This window comes from Balaenoptera physalus (genome assembly GCF_965194825.1).
Source record: "Balaenoptera physalus genome assembly, chromosome: 14".
NCBI classification, from domain to species: Eukaryota; Metazoa; Chordata; class Mammalia; order Artiodactyla; family Balaenopteridae; genus Balaenoptera; species Balaenoptera physalus.
In genome coordinates this window covers 29,961,297-29,974,823 of record NC_138893.1, presented here as the reverse complement: position 1 = coordinate 29,974,823, position 13,527 = coordinate 29,961,297, and the positions used below count along the sequence as shown (strand labels likewise).

At 39.8% G+C, this 13,527-nt stretch overlaps 1 protein-coding gene across 4 annotated transcripts in view; it reads right to left on the bottom strand.

The window, feature by feature from the left end:
• The window catches only part of FAM53B (family with sequence similarity 53 member B), a 128,931-nt gene that overhangs the window by 114,522 nt on the left and 882 nt on the right, over positions 1-13,527 (bottom strand). Inside the window, exon 1 of one of the 4 annotated variants that reach the window (XM_082424684.1) lies at positions 5-3,950. The exons of 1 other annotated variant lie outside the window; for it this stretch is intronic. The gene's annotated coding sequence lies outside the window, so the exon portion shown is untranslated. Of the gene's footprint in view, positions 1-4; positions 3,951-13,527 lie in introns of those variants that run through there. 2 more of the 4 variants (XM_082424680.1, XM_082424681.1) reach the window with 2 other exon arrangements.

Sequence of the window (13,527 nt, the reverse complement as noted above, 5' to 3'; positions counted from 1 at the left end):
TTACTGTGCGCGGCGGGACGCTCCGGGAGCGGACCCCGCGCCGTTGCCGCCGGCGCTCGCCAAGTCGTCCAGGCTGCCCGCGGCTCGTCCGCCGCGCGCACGCTCTCCTGCCGGCGCCGAGCGCTTTGTACCGAGCGGCTCCCAGGGAGGAGGAAATCGACTTGTCACTTCCTGAACTGTTTGCAACTCGTCCCTTTAACCGGCCCCGGCCAGGCCGCCCGCGCCCGCCGCCGCGGGGCAGCCCGACCGCGGCTGCGTGTCGCTGGGTCCGGCGCTCTGCGGGCGGCGTCGCTGGCCCGGGCGCTAAGCGCGGCGGCGGCGGCGGCGTGCAGGAGCCGGGCAGCGTGCGGCGGCGGGCTAGTGTGCAGTGCGCGCAGCCGCCGGTGGGCGGGGAGTGGGGGGGTCGCGGCGCGCCGCCGGCGGGGCTAAAGGGCGTCCTGCGAGCCGAGCCGCGCGCCGCTCGCCGAGCTCGCGCCCGCAAGGCCCCGGAACGCGGGAAGTGGCCCCGGCCCCCGGCCGCGCCGCCGCCACCACCACGGCTGCCCGGGCCCCGAGCCAGAGACCCCGGGGCCGTCTCCCCCCGCCCCCCGCACGAGCCGGGATGAAAACCCCGGGCCGCGTGGACTTAAGACGTCCAGCTTCCGGGTTGTTGGGTTTTTGAGGTTTTAAGGAAACGATTTCAGGGGCGTGCTGGGCGGTAGGGGAGGGGGACCGTGTTAGTGTTGTCACACTTTCGGAAGATAAATCGCTACTTTCCTAACTCGGGGTGCTGATCGAAATAAAGGAATGTGTACTTCAGAAGCCACATCCAAAATACATGCAACTGGTGAAGGAAGGATTTGTGGTTGCTAAGCAGAAGCAGAGCATGTTTAGTTCTGTAACTTAGGATGTTGACTTAAGTTCAGGAATGTAGCCCTGATAGAATAAGCAGAGTATTTTCATTGTGCTGCTCACCTGGGGGAGGGGGATTGTTTTCCTTGTGAAGTGAAGCCCTAGATTTCCCATTACTCCTTCCTACTGGTTTATGTTATTTTATTAACCTTTTATCCAAAAAGAGATTTTTTAAAGAGAAGGTTTTTGAAAAGAACTCCCTATGCCTGTTTTGTGTTCTCCTTTGCCAAAAAAACAAAACACCTCATTACTTTACATGGATTGTGTCTGCGCCATCTGAATGGTTCTATTCATAAATCAGGAAACTTTTTCTGCTGCTTCTAGGAACATTTAATTGGTTTTAATCCAATGTTTCAATCCCAGCATCAAACATAAATGAACAATTAACTTCTTGAGCTTGTGTACACTTGGGAAACTATTATATTTCATGGCTATTGCTAAAATATTTCAGTTTCTCATCACACTGGACCCATTCTTTTTCAGAAAACCACGAGCTCACGTCTCCTTTCACACTAACTACAGCTAACTCTAGTGGTCTCTACTGTAGGATGGATAACAACCAGGAGAGGATGTGAGTATGCACTCAAGTAGGCAATGTGAGGTGTAATCACTTCGTCCTAAGAAAGCCAAGATGAGATAATATGCAGAACACTAAGGTACGGATATCCTTATCCATAAACACTGCTTTAAAAAAATTTATCAAGGGCCAATTCTGAAAGGAGCAAGAACCAAGTCTTCCTAGATTGAACAAAGAAAGGCATAAGGGATAATTTGAGAATGCTGCTACACTGCCCTAATGCCATCTTATCACAGCGTCACCTCAGCCTTCGAGAGCTTTAAGGATATAGTTTAATTTACTTTTTATTAGGAGGCCGAGAGTGACTCCTGCTGGTAAGCATTCAGTTTATTCCTGCAATTACTAGTTCATCGGGTCAACTTAAAAAACAAAATTCAGGGGTCCCAAGCCTGGAAACAATTATTGCAACCATTATTCTTGTTGCTTTCAGGATGATTTTAGTCTCACAAAACTCCAAGGACTGTGGTTATGGCAAGCTCCTTTGCTGTACCGCCTCCTTTCTAACCTAAAGCAGCCTGTTTTTCTGGTTCTGAGGCTTTCTTAAAAGTGTAGAGAACTAAACTATCTGCTTCAAGAGTTCTGCTACTAACCAGTGAATAGCTATTTCTCATATACTTAATTTGAATGTCCAAAGACTAAAAATATACATTAAGGCCTGTGCCACTAACCTTCCATACTATGGGCCTTCCCACATCATGTAATAAAGTCCTATAGATATAACACACACCACTTTTTACAGCTATACTACATAGTTCTTTATTATAAAAAATCCTACCCAAAAGTTTGTATATTAGAGTTGCTCAATTCAAAAGAGTAAATATAAACTCAGTCAAACTCTGGACTTAAAACAATGTAAACTGCAGTCGGAGGAAGGGGGGGGCTAAGCTGTCTACCTTCGTTCAGTCCTCAAAGGTCAAAACCAAATCAAAACCAGATTTAGAGCACAACAAGACACCAATATGCAAATTCATAGGCCAATTTAGGAATAAATCTATAAATAATCCAAAAATGATCACCTGTAACTTTTCCATTATCATCAACCAACACTAACCTGGTTAAGCCATAGAACAGCCTAGGGATTACATACAGTCTCACTCCAAGACCAATATATGGAACCTAGGGAGAAAGCACAGCAATACTGGCTCTTCTGGCTCCTGGCTCCCCGCAAAGCAGAACTTCCAAAAGAAGGAATGCCTGTGTGTATGGTATGTGTGATATGTCCACTCAACACTGCCTGGGAGATACAAACTGAGTAGCATTCTATACTAGATGGTTCCCCCATTCCAAGTTTAAAGCTCTTAAGCAACAGGAGACAATAAGAGTATATTTTATTAAGAAAGGGTGTAACCAACTATAACTTGTATCAGCAAGCTAATAAAAGTATTCACCTAAGCACATTTGTGCAGAGGAGGGTAAAGATTGGGTTTTGACATGCACTAAGAAATGTCCTTGGTAGTTAGTGGGTGTTTTATTTTTGTGCCTTCAGAACCAGATAAATATGATGTTCAAACAACAAGGAGCTGAGCTTTGAAGTTTGAGCAAGTACCAGTCAGTATTGCTCAGTTTCTCCCATCAAATGTATCTGTACCTATGATTGTAAAAAGAGCTCACCACTAAAAAATGATAAACTGGCTTGTCTCTGAGAATAACATTCTTTTTAGACTAACAATGTGAGTGAAACAGACATCGAACGTGTTATACATTGGACCCAACAGCAGTATGCAGATGCATGTGCATTAACCCCTTTATTCAGCTTCCAAAAGCCACTGCCTCTTTGTCACAACTGCTGTATTAAAAGCCAGTCATTCACATTTCACACTGTCCTTTCTACATTTGAAAAGATCTTTTTTAAAGGAGAACCTTTAAAATTGCTTATAATAGATGATGGGAAGATAGACATCACCAAGTCCACCTGAAACATTTTCAAAGGGATTGGCTACTGAAAACAAGTTAGCGAAATACACTTCTTTTAAAACTATGGAAACTTTTTGGTTATTGATGGAAGCCAAAAATCTGAACCTACTATGGGGGCAATTTTCTTATGCAGCTTATTCAGAAAAATAAGTTCTATAATTGTTCCCACACCTATGGTCCAGCTACAACTAACAGCCCTACCTACATAAGCATGTTATGACACACTAATCCTTCTGTTCTTTCCTTTCTATTCTTTTTGTCTTTTGTTCTGAAACCTTTCCACTAATGAAAATGAGTTACAGCCCTGGCTGGAATCTCATATAGATATAGATATATAGATATAGATCTATAAATCTATCGCCTATATCTATAGATACACACCTTTTTTAAGAGGTACTTTGGTTCTTGAAGACAGTTATTTTTTGATTCAAGAGATAAATAAAATGAATTTATTTTCATTGAAAAATAAGCACAGCAGTGAATTTAATGATACCAATCTAACTCCTTTGATACAAAATGAGAGTTGAAAGCAGCTTGAAGGGGAATGCCTATTGAAATCAGCGCATGTGAATCTGCACAGCTTTGTAACCGAACGTCTAGCACCATTGAGGTAAGAAGCATGCCAGCTGGGACGGCATTGTGCACCACAAAGTGTGGGTTGTAAGCCTAAGTCCTGAGCACAAACCCTGGTTTCCAAGTTGGCAGGTGCTGAAAACACAGCAAATGTCACGCTTGCAACTCACTGGATGGAAGAGCTCTGAGTAAAGTAAGCTAAAAAGAACAGAGCAACAGTTAAAACTTATTTCAATTTGATATTATTTTTTCTTTGCAAAGTTAATAGTAGCTATTAGTGTTATGTGCTAAAAGAAAACTCAAGCATGAAAAACGAGACACGGAAAAGTTTATGCATGGGAAATAAGCAAAAATAAATATAACAAAGTAAATCTATATTCAAAGTTACTGACATATGTAAAACTTCCCAAACCTATTTTTACTATTTTAATACTAAGATTCAAAAGCATAATCAATTCCTGGCCTTTCCCTGATCTATTTATGATCTTAGCTGATCTAACTAGTATCTAACTAGTATCACTACAGCATGGTTCGTCACCTATAACCTAGTTTGCCTCAGTTACTCCACCAAAAACACAGCTAAAAACAAGTTACAGCATTTTCATACTGCTGTACATTGAATTTAATATAGAAAATATTTCAACAGCACACTCAGACTAAATGTTTATGTTATCATCTTCAAACGATTTTTTTTTCTCATATATTCTTTTTTTTTTGGCTGTGTTGTGTCTTTGTTGCTGCATGCGGGCTTTCTCTAGTTGCGGCGAGCGGGAGCTACTCTTCATTGCGGTGCGCAGGCTTCTCATTGCGGTGGCTTCTCTTGTTGCGGAGCACGGGCTCTAGGCGCGCGGGCTTCAGTAGTTGTGGCATGTGGGCTCAGTAGTTGTGGCTCGCGGGCTCTAGAACGCAGGCTCAGTAGTTGTGGCGCCGGGCTTAGTTGCTCCACAGCATGTGGGATCTTCCCAGACCAGGGATCAAACCCATGTCCCCTGCACTGGCAGGCGGATTCTTAACCACTGCACCACCAGGGAAGTCCCTTCTCATATATTCTTTAGTGGAATTCAGATTTAGTATTTGAGATATTAACCCCAAAATTTAACTTAATTTTTCTATCAACTATCTGCCATATAAGTCACTGCCTCAAGAAAAATCTATTTTGAACTCATCCCTAGTGATATGCTCAAAGCTACTGCTATCCTGCCTATTACCCAGAAAAATGAAAATGAGTGAATTTCATTTTCATTAGTTAAGAGGAAACTGAAAGATACAGCTTGTGATTTCATAGAGTTTAAATACCCAATCTGAAGACTGAATCCTTTGGATTTAAAATATCAAGAAAAAAAATTAGTCTCTGGCTCCAATGGTAGAACATCCCTGGGAGCAGTATGAAAAGAACATTTGCCCCACATATTACATTAGCGTGTGAATTTCTTCACTCTTCTCGGCACTTGTCAATCTTCTATAATAACCAAAAGCAAAGATATTTTGTTTTATCATACCCATTACTGTTTGTAAGAGGGACCAGCCTTGCCTATTTTGTCCTAGCATAACCTGCAGCTGACCTGAAACAGAAAAGAATTGATATGAATGAGAAGCTAGCATGCTATTTTAAATACTACTTTACATCTTTTAATTTTCACATAGAAACAAAACAAGAAACACTTTGATCAAAACCAAGTTATTCAGGGACTTTCCTGGTGGTCCAGTGGTTAAGAATCCACCTTCCAATGCAGGGCATGTGGGTTCGATCCCTGGTCGGGGAACTAAGACCCCATATGCCATGGGGCCGCGGGGCAACTAAGCCCGCATGCCGCAAGTAGACAGCCCATGCACTGCAACTACTGAGCCCGCGCGCTCTGGAGCCCGCACGCCACAACTAGAGAGAAGCCCGCGCACCGCAACGAAAGATCCCGCCTGCCTCAGTGAAGATCCCATGTGCTGCAACTAAGACCTGACACAGCCAAATAAATAATTTTTTTAAAAAAACAAGTTATTCAACCCTTGTAATGTTAAACTACCTAATTAAAGGTAGCGAAGCTTTGGGCTTCCCTGGTGGCACAGTGGTTAAGAATCCGCCTGCCAATGCAGGGGACGTGGGTTTGATCCCTGGTCCGGGAAGATCCCACATGCCGTGAAGAAACTAAGCCTCTGCGCCACAACTACTGAGCCTGAGCTCTAGAGCCCGCGAGCCACAACTACTGAGCCCACGTGCCACAACTACTGAAGCCTGCACGCCTAGAGCCCGTGTCTGCAACGAGAGAAGCCACCGCAATGAGAAGCCTGCACACCGCAACGAAGAGTACCCCCTGCTCACCGCAACTAGAGAAAGCCCGCGCACAGCAACAAAGACCCAATGCAGCCAAAAATAAATAAATAAATAAATAAATAAATTTATTTAAAAAAATAATAAAGTAGCGAAGCTTTATGTTCTATCCTGATGACGTACATCATATCATATTGACCTCATCTCTGTAGAACTTTTTTTAAATGGTTCAAAGACTTAAACTCTTTGAGGTTAACTAGAGAAAGTGACACTGTTCTGGCCAGCATTTCTGTAGTAATAGTAAGCACTCTAAGCATTGAGATATTCATTTAACCACCAAAAAAAAGGTTAAATAAATAAACAAATCTGAAAACCAAGTGTTTTCTACACTAGCATAAACAACTGATTCACTGTACTTTACATACTATACCGTCAGTTCCAACATAAACCAAGGTCAAATCAGATAAACTACTTAAAGGATTGCCCAACATCAAACTTTAAAATGCCACTGTGAATGGTACTGTTAACTCAACTTACAGCAAGGAAAACAAACATGACTCACTGATCAAAGAAATCAAATCTAGATGATGCAAGGTGGAAATCAATGATAAAAATCTTAGCCCGCAGCTTCCTAAATGCATAGTAAAAAACCCAAACCCAACTCAACAACTCAGTAAACCTGAGGCATGGTCATTTGGGGGATCTGTTCTCAGGTCCCTTGTTAGTTGTCACTGGAAACAATGCCTTGGTGTTCAGACCTAAGAAGGAAGGTGCACCCTGTCCTTGACCATTTGTTTTCAATTCAAATGCATCGACATTAACATTTTCCCCATCATACCTATGTTTATTACTAAATAACTACCTCTAAAACAGATAATGATCTTAAACCTGAGGGGTATTCTTAGAGTCTGCTGAAACACATCATAAAGGACATTTCCTGAAAATCCAGAATTAGGATATCTAGCCTTCATTCCTTCACTAAATAAAAAGGTGCTTTCAGCATCAGCCCTATCTAGAGACTAAAGAAGCAGCAGCTATACAGTATGATTTCTTAAGACATTCTGAAAGGCCCACCTATTCCAAACCTTCCCTCTTACTTATCTACCACTCATTCGCCTCTCTTCACTCATCTAATCGCTCCTGGAATACAAATGCCTTACAATGGGACTGAATACATTAACTCAGTGGCACTGAGGGTTAAAATCCTGAACAATTCAATATATTGGCTCCGATGGGAAGGTTTCCTTGGAGAAAAGAATATTTATTTGGCACTGGTGTGTGCTAAGAATCATGCTAAGATGATTTACATTTATTTTTCTCATTTAATATTCACAACCCTATTATGTAGAGTCTACACAACTGCTTCTCTCTCTACTATATCAAACTGCTTCAAAGAAATGTACTAAAGGGAAACCAACTTGAAATAAGTATCTACTATACATTAGGCACTTTGCCAGAACGTTTAAAATATTGATACTTCAATTTCATTGAGGGGGTAAGCAGTTTTAGGACAGATTGACAGTAGCCCAAAGAGGTAGAAGGCATAAGAAGGAAAGACCCATGTACTACACTCTGTATAGCATGAGAAGGTAGAAATCTCAAAGCCATGGGCCTTTCAAGCGGTAAATAAGGTCATCTGTGAGTGCATAGTGGTAAGTGTGTGTGTCTGGGGTAGGGAAGAATCAAATTAGGGAGATTCTTCAGGTTATCATAATTTTATATAAAATTAAGGTGGGACTAAAAAATTAGATGTAAATTTCTGAGTTTCTCAGATAAAACAACTCTGTGGTCAAATGAATACAAACTGAATTATCAAACATATATCGGAGGCAATCAATACTCAAACCTAAAGTTTACCAATGAATGCACAATGACATTTTTAGACTGAAAAACAATCATGTGATTGTGTCTAATGTTTTATTATATGTACACATATTTTTTCATATACATGAATAGATAGTTTGGTTTAAAAGAATCAGAAAGTGACCTAACAATTGATATTTAACTAATGGAGTATTTAAACACCCCATGTATAGTGGAAATCTATTTTGTGAGCTTTCTCTAAACCTCAGATCAATTTCAGCAGTTATTAGGGACTGAATGTGCCCCTTAGAAATTTATGTTGAAGCCCTAGCACCCAAAGAAATAGTATTTAGAGATAGGGCCTTTGGGAAGTAATTAGGGTTAGATGAAGTCATGAGGGTGGGGCCCTCATGATGGGATTAGTGCCCTTATAAGAGACACTCAAGAGCCTTACAAGAGATACCAGGGAGTTTGCTCACTCTCTCCCCACAAGCATGCACAAAGAGAACATGTGAACATATAGAGAGATGGCATCCATCTGCCTACAAGCCAAGAGAAGAGACCTCAGAATGAAACCTACCTCGTCAGCACCTTGAACTTGGAATTCCCAGTCTTCAGACTATGAAAAATAAATTTCTGTTTGAGCCACCGAGCCAATGTCAGCCCAAGCTGACTAATACGGGGGTAGAAAAGAACTTTAAATATCACCTACTCAACACCCTTGTTTCACAGAGAGAAAAACTGAAGCCCAGAAAAGGAAAGTGACTTGCCTAGGTTCCAATCATTTTATTTCTCCAAAATTTAATATTTAAAAAAAAATCACTTCTCTCTGATATTTATTCTATTAACAGATTTTAAAGACAAATTATCTGGTACTATAAAATGAAAAAAACCAAAATAAATTTCAAGTTCAGAAAATAATCTGATACTGCACTTGTTGCAAATTAAGTCATTAATCAACTGGACTTAACAAAATGATCTCTCAATTCTGGCTATGTAATGTCTTTATCATATAAAGATTCCACGAGGAAACCTTAGCTCACTAAAATGAACAAACTTTTGGAAAGGTGAGGCTTATTTCACAGTGAGGTTCAGTATATGGAATATATTATGGAGTATATTCCAGAGGGAATAAATAGCTCTGACTTGCTTATGACTGATTCTCAAAAATCAACAAATATTATTCTCATTCAAGACATAGCATAAAAGCGGTTTCACTGAACCACAAAGGTTCTATTTATAAATCACACAACGTGTAGTTTTCACTCACAATTTCAGGCCTTTCTTCCAAAACTTGCAAACAGCTCTTTAATTCAGCCCAGTATGTTTTATTAAATACCATATTATGATTTTCCCCATTCAGACTCCAACTAGACTTCTTGTTAAGGACATGGAAGGAAAACCTAATTAGTGCTGCTCCAGTGCATCTAAATTTATTTCACCACGAAAATCAACAGAGTAGGGGCTAGATGCTGTCACAGAAAGGCAGACGGATATGGAATGTAAACTGCTCTTTCCTCTACTCTTCCCCTCTCCCACCCCACCCCTCCAAGTTCCATGGCTGGAAATCATCCTAACATTTTTTTAGCCAGGATGTACTAAAATTAGATGGGAACAAAGGACTGACATTTTCATATTAGAGGAGGGGTTAGGAGAAAAATGTGAACTGGCAGCACCCACTCTCTTCTGCATTTAGCCTCTTCATCCTGACTACTCCCTCATCTTTGAAGCAGCAAGGAAGGCAATAGCAAGGGAACTACAACTATTCCAATAGCACTTCTATTCTGCTGTGATCACATAATGATAAACTGCTTCATCTGTAACTATGTTAATGAAGAGTGATAAATACACTTCATGGTCCCCTTATTCAGAGTATTTCATTATTTCTTTCTAAGCTCCTCAGATAATATCCAGAATATGCTAATTGCTGGCTTATGTGTAAATTTTTAGGTATTTGGGAAAACAAGTACGTTAGATTTGCTTTTCTTAAAAAGCTTCTGGATAGCATGCACAATAAAGCTCACTCACTCACACACTTACCATTTCCTGATGCAGTAATAACAATACATGTTTAAAAATATAATATAGAAGAATTTATCATTTCTTCAGGAAGGGTCACTTAAAAATGAAAAAAGTAGATTTGGTTTTTTATATCTTCCTCCAATAAACTAGGCAAGTAATTTGCAAATACTTTAAGGCACAATTGATCTCTTGGTTGTAAGTCTTTCTTACAATGGTATCAGCATGACAAAAGTGCATTCTGCCAGCCTCTACATCCCAGTTTTTGAAGTTCTACTCCATAAAAGCAGGATACTGATACATTCACGTCTTGAGAATTATTCCTATCTTTTTAATTTGGTTTCCCTGGGCCTAAACCACAGGTCCGTACAGTGACAGCTCAAAATGCTGAGCTGTTAGAGAAGCTCTTTTAATGATTAGTCTAATGCACTGTGTTGTAAAGATTTTTAAAACTCAGTAAGTACCGACTCAAGCTCTCTTTTTTCTTCTGGTTACTGGAGCCCATCTTGACATCTAAGCTGGAAATGAATGATCTTTCAACAACACTCCAGGGATTTTGCTAAGGTCATATTCAATCATTCATTAGGCTTCTTACCCCTTGCTTTTCAGAGTTCCATTGTAGAGCTGGTTTTATTCAGCATTTATGTAGCCCGTGGGCTTGGGTATTTGTCTGCTTAATGTTGAGTTTCATTTCTATGCCACTAACATAGGAATCCATCAATTGACCAAAGAATTTCAAACTATTCTTTTACTTTTCTAACAAATTGCATGGTATGTATGAAGAATAAATTAGCATTAATTTTCTTCCATTAACTGTTAATAAAACATGCTCATGTGCTCCCCCTTCTTTAAGGACATCTCTGTTTTCTGCCTAGCTAAGAGAAATGACAGGGTTTCCTAATTTTTCTCCCACTATGCAATTGTCCTTCAACCTACCACGCTCCTCATCTCCCACAGTCAAACTCTAGGTCATAGGCAGCCTCCTTCCAGTGAAGTGTACTAGACAAGACTCCTTTCAGACCCCATCAACACCACCCCCCACCCCCGCCCGACACACACACACACAATGAACTAAAGAGGTTACTACAGCGAACACAAGACATTTGGTCTCTTGCTCTCAAAGCAGGAGGCTGTCTCTGGAGCACATACATTCTAGCTCACAGTGCAAAAAATAGGAAATCAAACCCAGGCTCTCCTCACAGTGGTAGAATGCTGATCTGGAAAGCAACTAATTTTTCACATTTACATATATTTTCATTGTAGGCTACCAGACACACACACACACACAAATATATAAAATAAAATTATTTAAGAGAACATAAATCAAAGTCTATTCACATAGGCAGGGATACTCTATTTCTTTGCATATTAATTTAAGAAAAATTATTTCAAAGCCATATAAAACTTAATTACTCATATAGGTTCTTTAAGGTTTCTATTATACTCTGGATGAACGTGAATGAAGGTCAACATATAGTAATGCATTACAGTATCATGGAAATTTAAAAATAAATAATAAGTGAATTGAAACACATTATTCATACCAAAAATAAAAATCTTTCATATATGTTTACCTCCCTTCCTCCCCCAAAATAGCCAGAAAATTGCACACATAATCACAGATGAAGAAAGGCAAACTCGTTGCTACTACAAAGGGAAAAAATCATTCAAGGACAGTTTGTACTTATTGTAAAATGGCTTTAGTCAAGCTGCCAAGAGTAGTGTCAGGTTTGATTCTCAAATACATAAATGCCAGTCCCAAAAAGCAACTCGAACTTGTGCACCTGGCTTGAAACAAAATGTTCTGAAAACTTTCTATTTGTTAATTGGTGTAACGCACCCATTCAGGCCTCCAATCCCTTTGGACTTGCACACACACTTCCTATACACACAGAAGTGGCCTGTTATGCAGCAATAACATCATCATGAAAAGCAACAATTCTGTGCAGGCTCCACAAAGAAGTCTCGTTTGCATTTCAAACAAGTTTCCTCAAAATAAGGGTGTCTTTTGATGTAATAAAATTAAATTCCAACTTCTTATCCAAATAAAACAGCATTCACTACATAACTTACTGCTCCCTTTTATAACTGCATAATTTCTTTCACAGTTACCCACATAGTCATATGACCTAACAAAACTAAGTTTAATAATAATGTATTTATGACTTGTTTCAGTAACTTGGGGACATTAACTGGCCTGGTTTTTAAAGTGTGGTATTACTTGAAATTACTAATAATTTATTGTTAGCATTTTTGGACCTTCCATTTGTTCTGATTTCAATCTCTGAGAGGCTGATTTCCAGCAGGATTAAACTGATAAGAAGAGATGACAACTCCCTTTTCCTAACCGTATCAACAGCTCCATGATTCCCCCCCAAATGTCCTATATTTTTGCAAGTGGAACACACATACCCCCCACAATAGTGACTCAAGGAGCTTTTCAACAAAGGCCCCCTCCAAGCTATCAGTGAATCCAACCCAATGTCTCAATCTGGTTGCACAGAAGGCCTATTTTGTTCCATCGATGCTTTAAAATAGCATATACATAACAACTCAGAATTCTAAAAAAGTACTTATATACTATTACATATTTAAAATCAAGAAATATTAATGTGAAAAACAACAAAGACAAGATCTCAATAAATTATAAAACACTGATTCTATGGTTTAAGATCCCATGTCTAGTTTATAAAATCAACACAATTTTACACGTTTAAATCACAGATATTTTAAAGTAATTTCTCACTTTTTACATGTTAAAAATTAAAGCTTTTCCAAAAATGTTATTTGTGTTGAAAGTTTATGTAAATGTCTTCAGTTATCTTGTGCAAGGCAGACGGTAATCTTAATGGTTGATTAATGTTGATCTAAATCAAACCACCCTTCTCCTCCCCGTCCCCCCAGCCCTCCCCGTAACAAAAATGAAAAGAAAAAGGGTGTAATGCTAGACTTGCTCAGTACTGGAATAACATTTGCCAAACAAACAAAAATTCTGTTTGTTTTGTAACCCAACAAGCCCCCAAAGCTGAAAATCATAAAAATTATTATCACTTTTTAAAAACTCATATTGTGACTCCAATATTAAACTATTAGCCCCAATACAAAATGGCACTAAGGATTAATAAAACTTATCTCTTCAAAAACGTTCATAAATAAACTGTTCCTCTTGCTAATCAGCCCCTAACTAGAACATCTTTGTCCCTGCATCCCTGAGGGTGTATATATATAAAACTTACACCACCTCTCACAGAGGAATGACACAGCTCAGTTCTTGATGACACAAGTCTTTTAAGACAAATAGGGAAATGGTGAAAAGTAATGAAGGATGACTCACTATTCTCACAGTCCACTGATCAACAGTCACTAACAGGGAGCTGCAGATCTCCTAAAAATAACTGCCCAACTTCTCTAACAGAATTTTCGACGTACGAGTCCTAGTTCCCCAACTGAACTGTAAATGCCGTAAAGGCAGAGACTTAGACCTGGG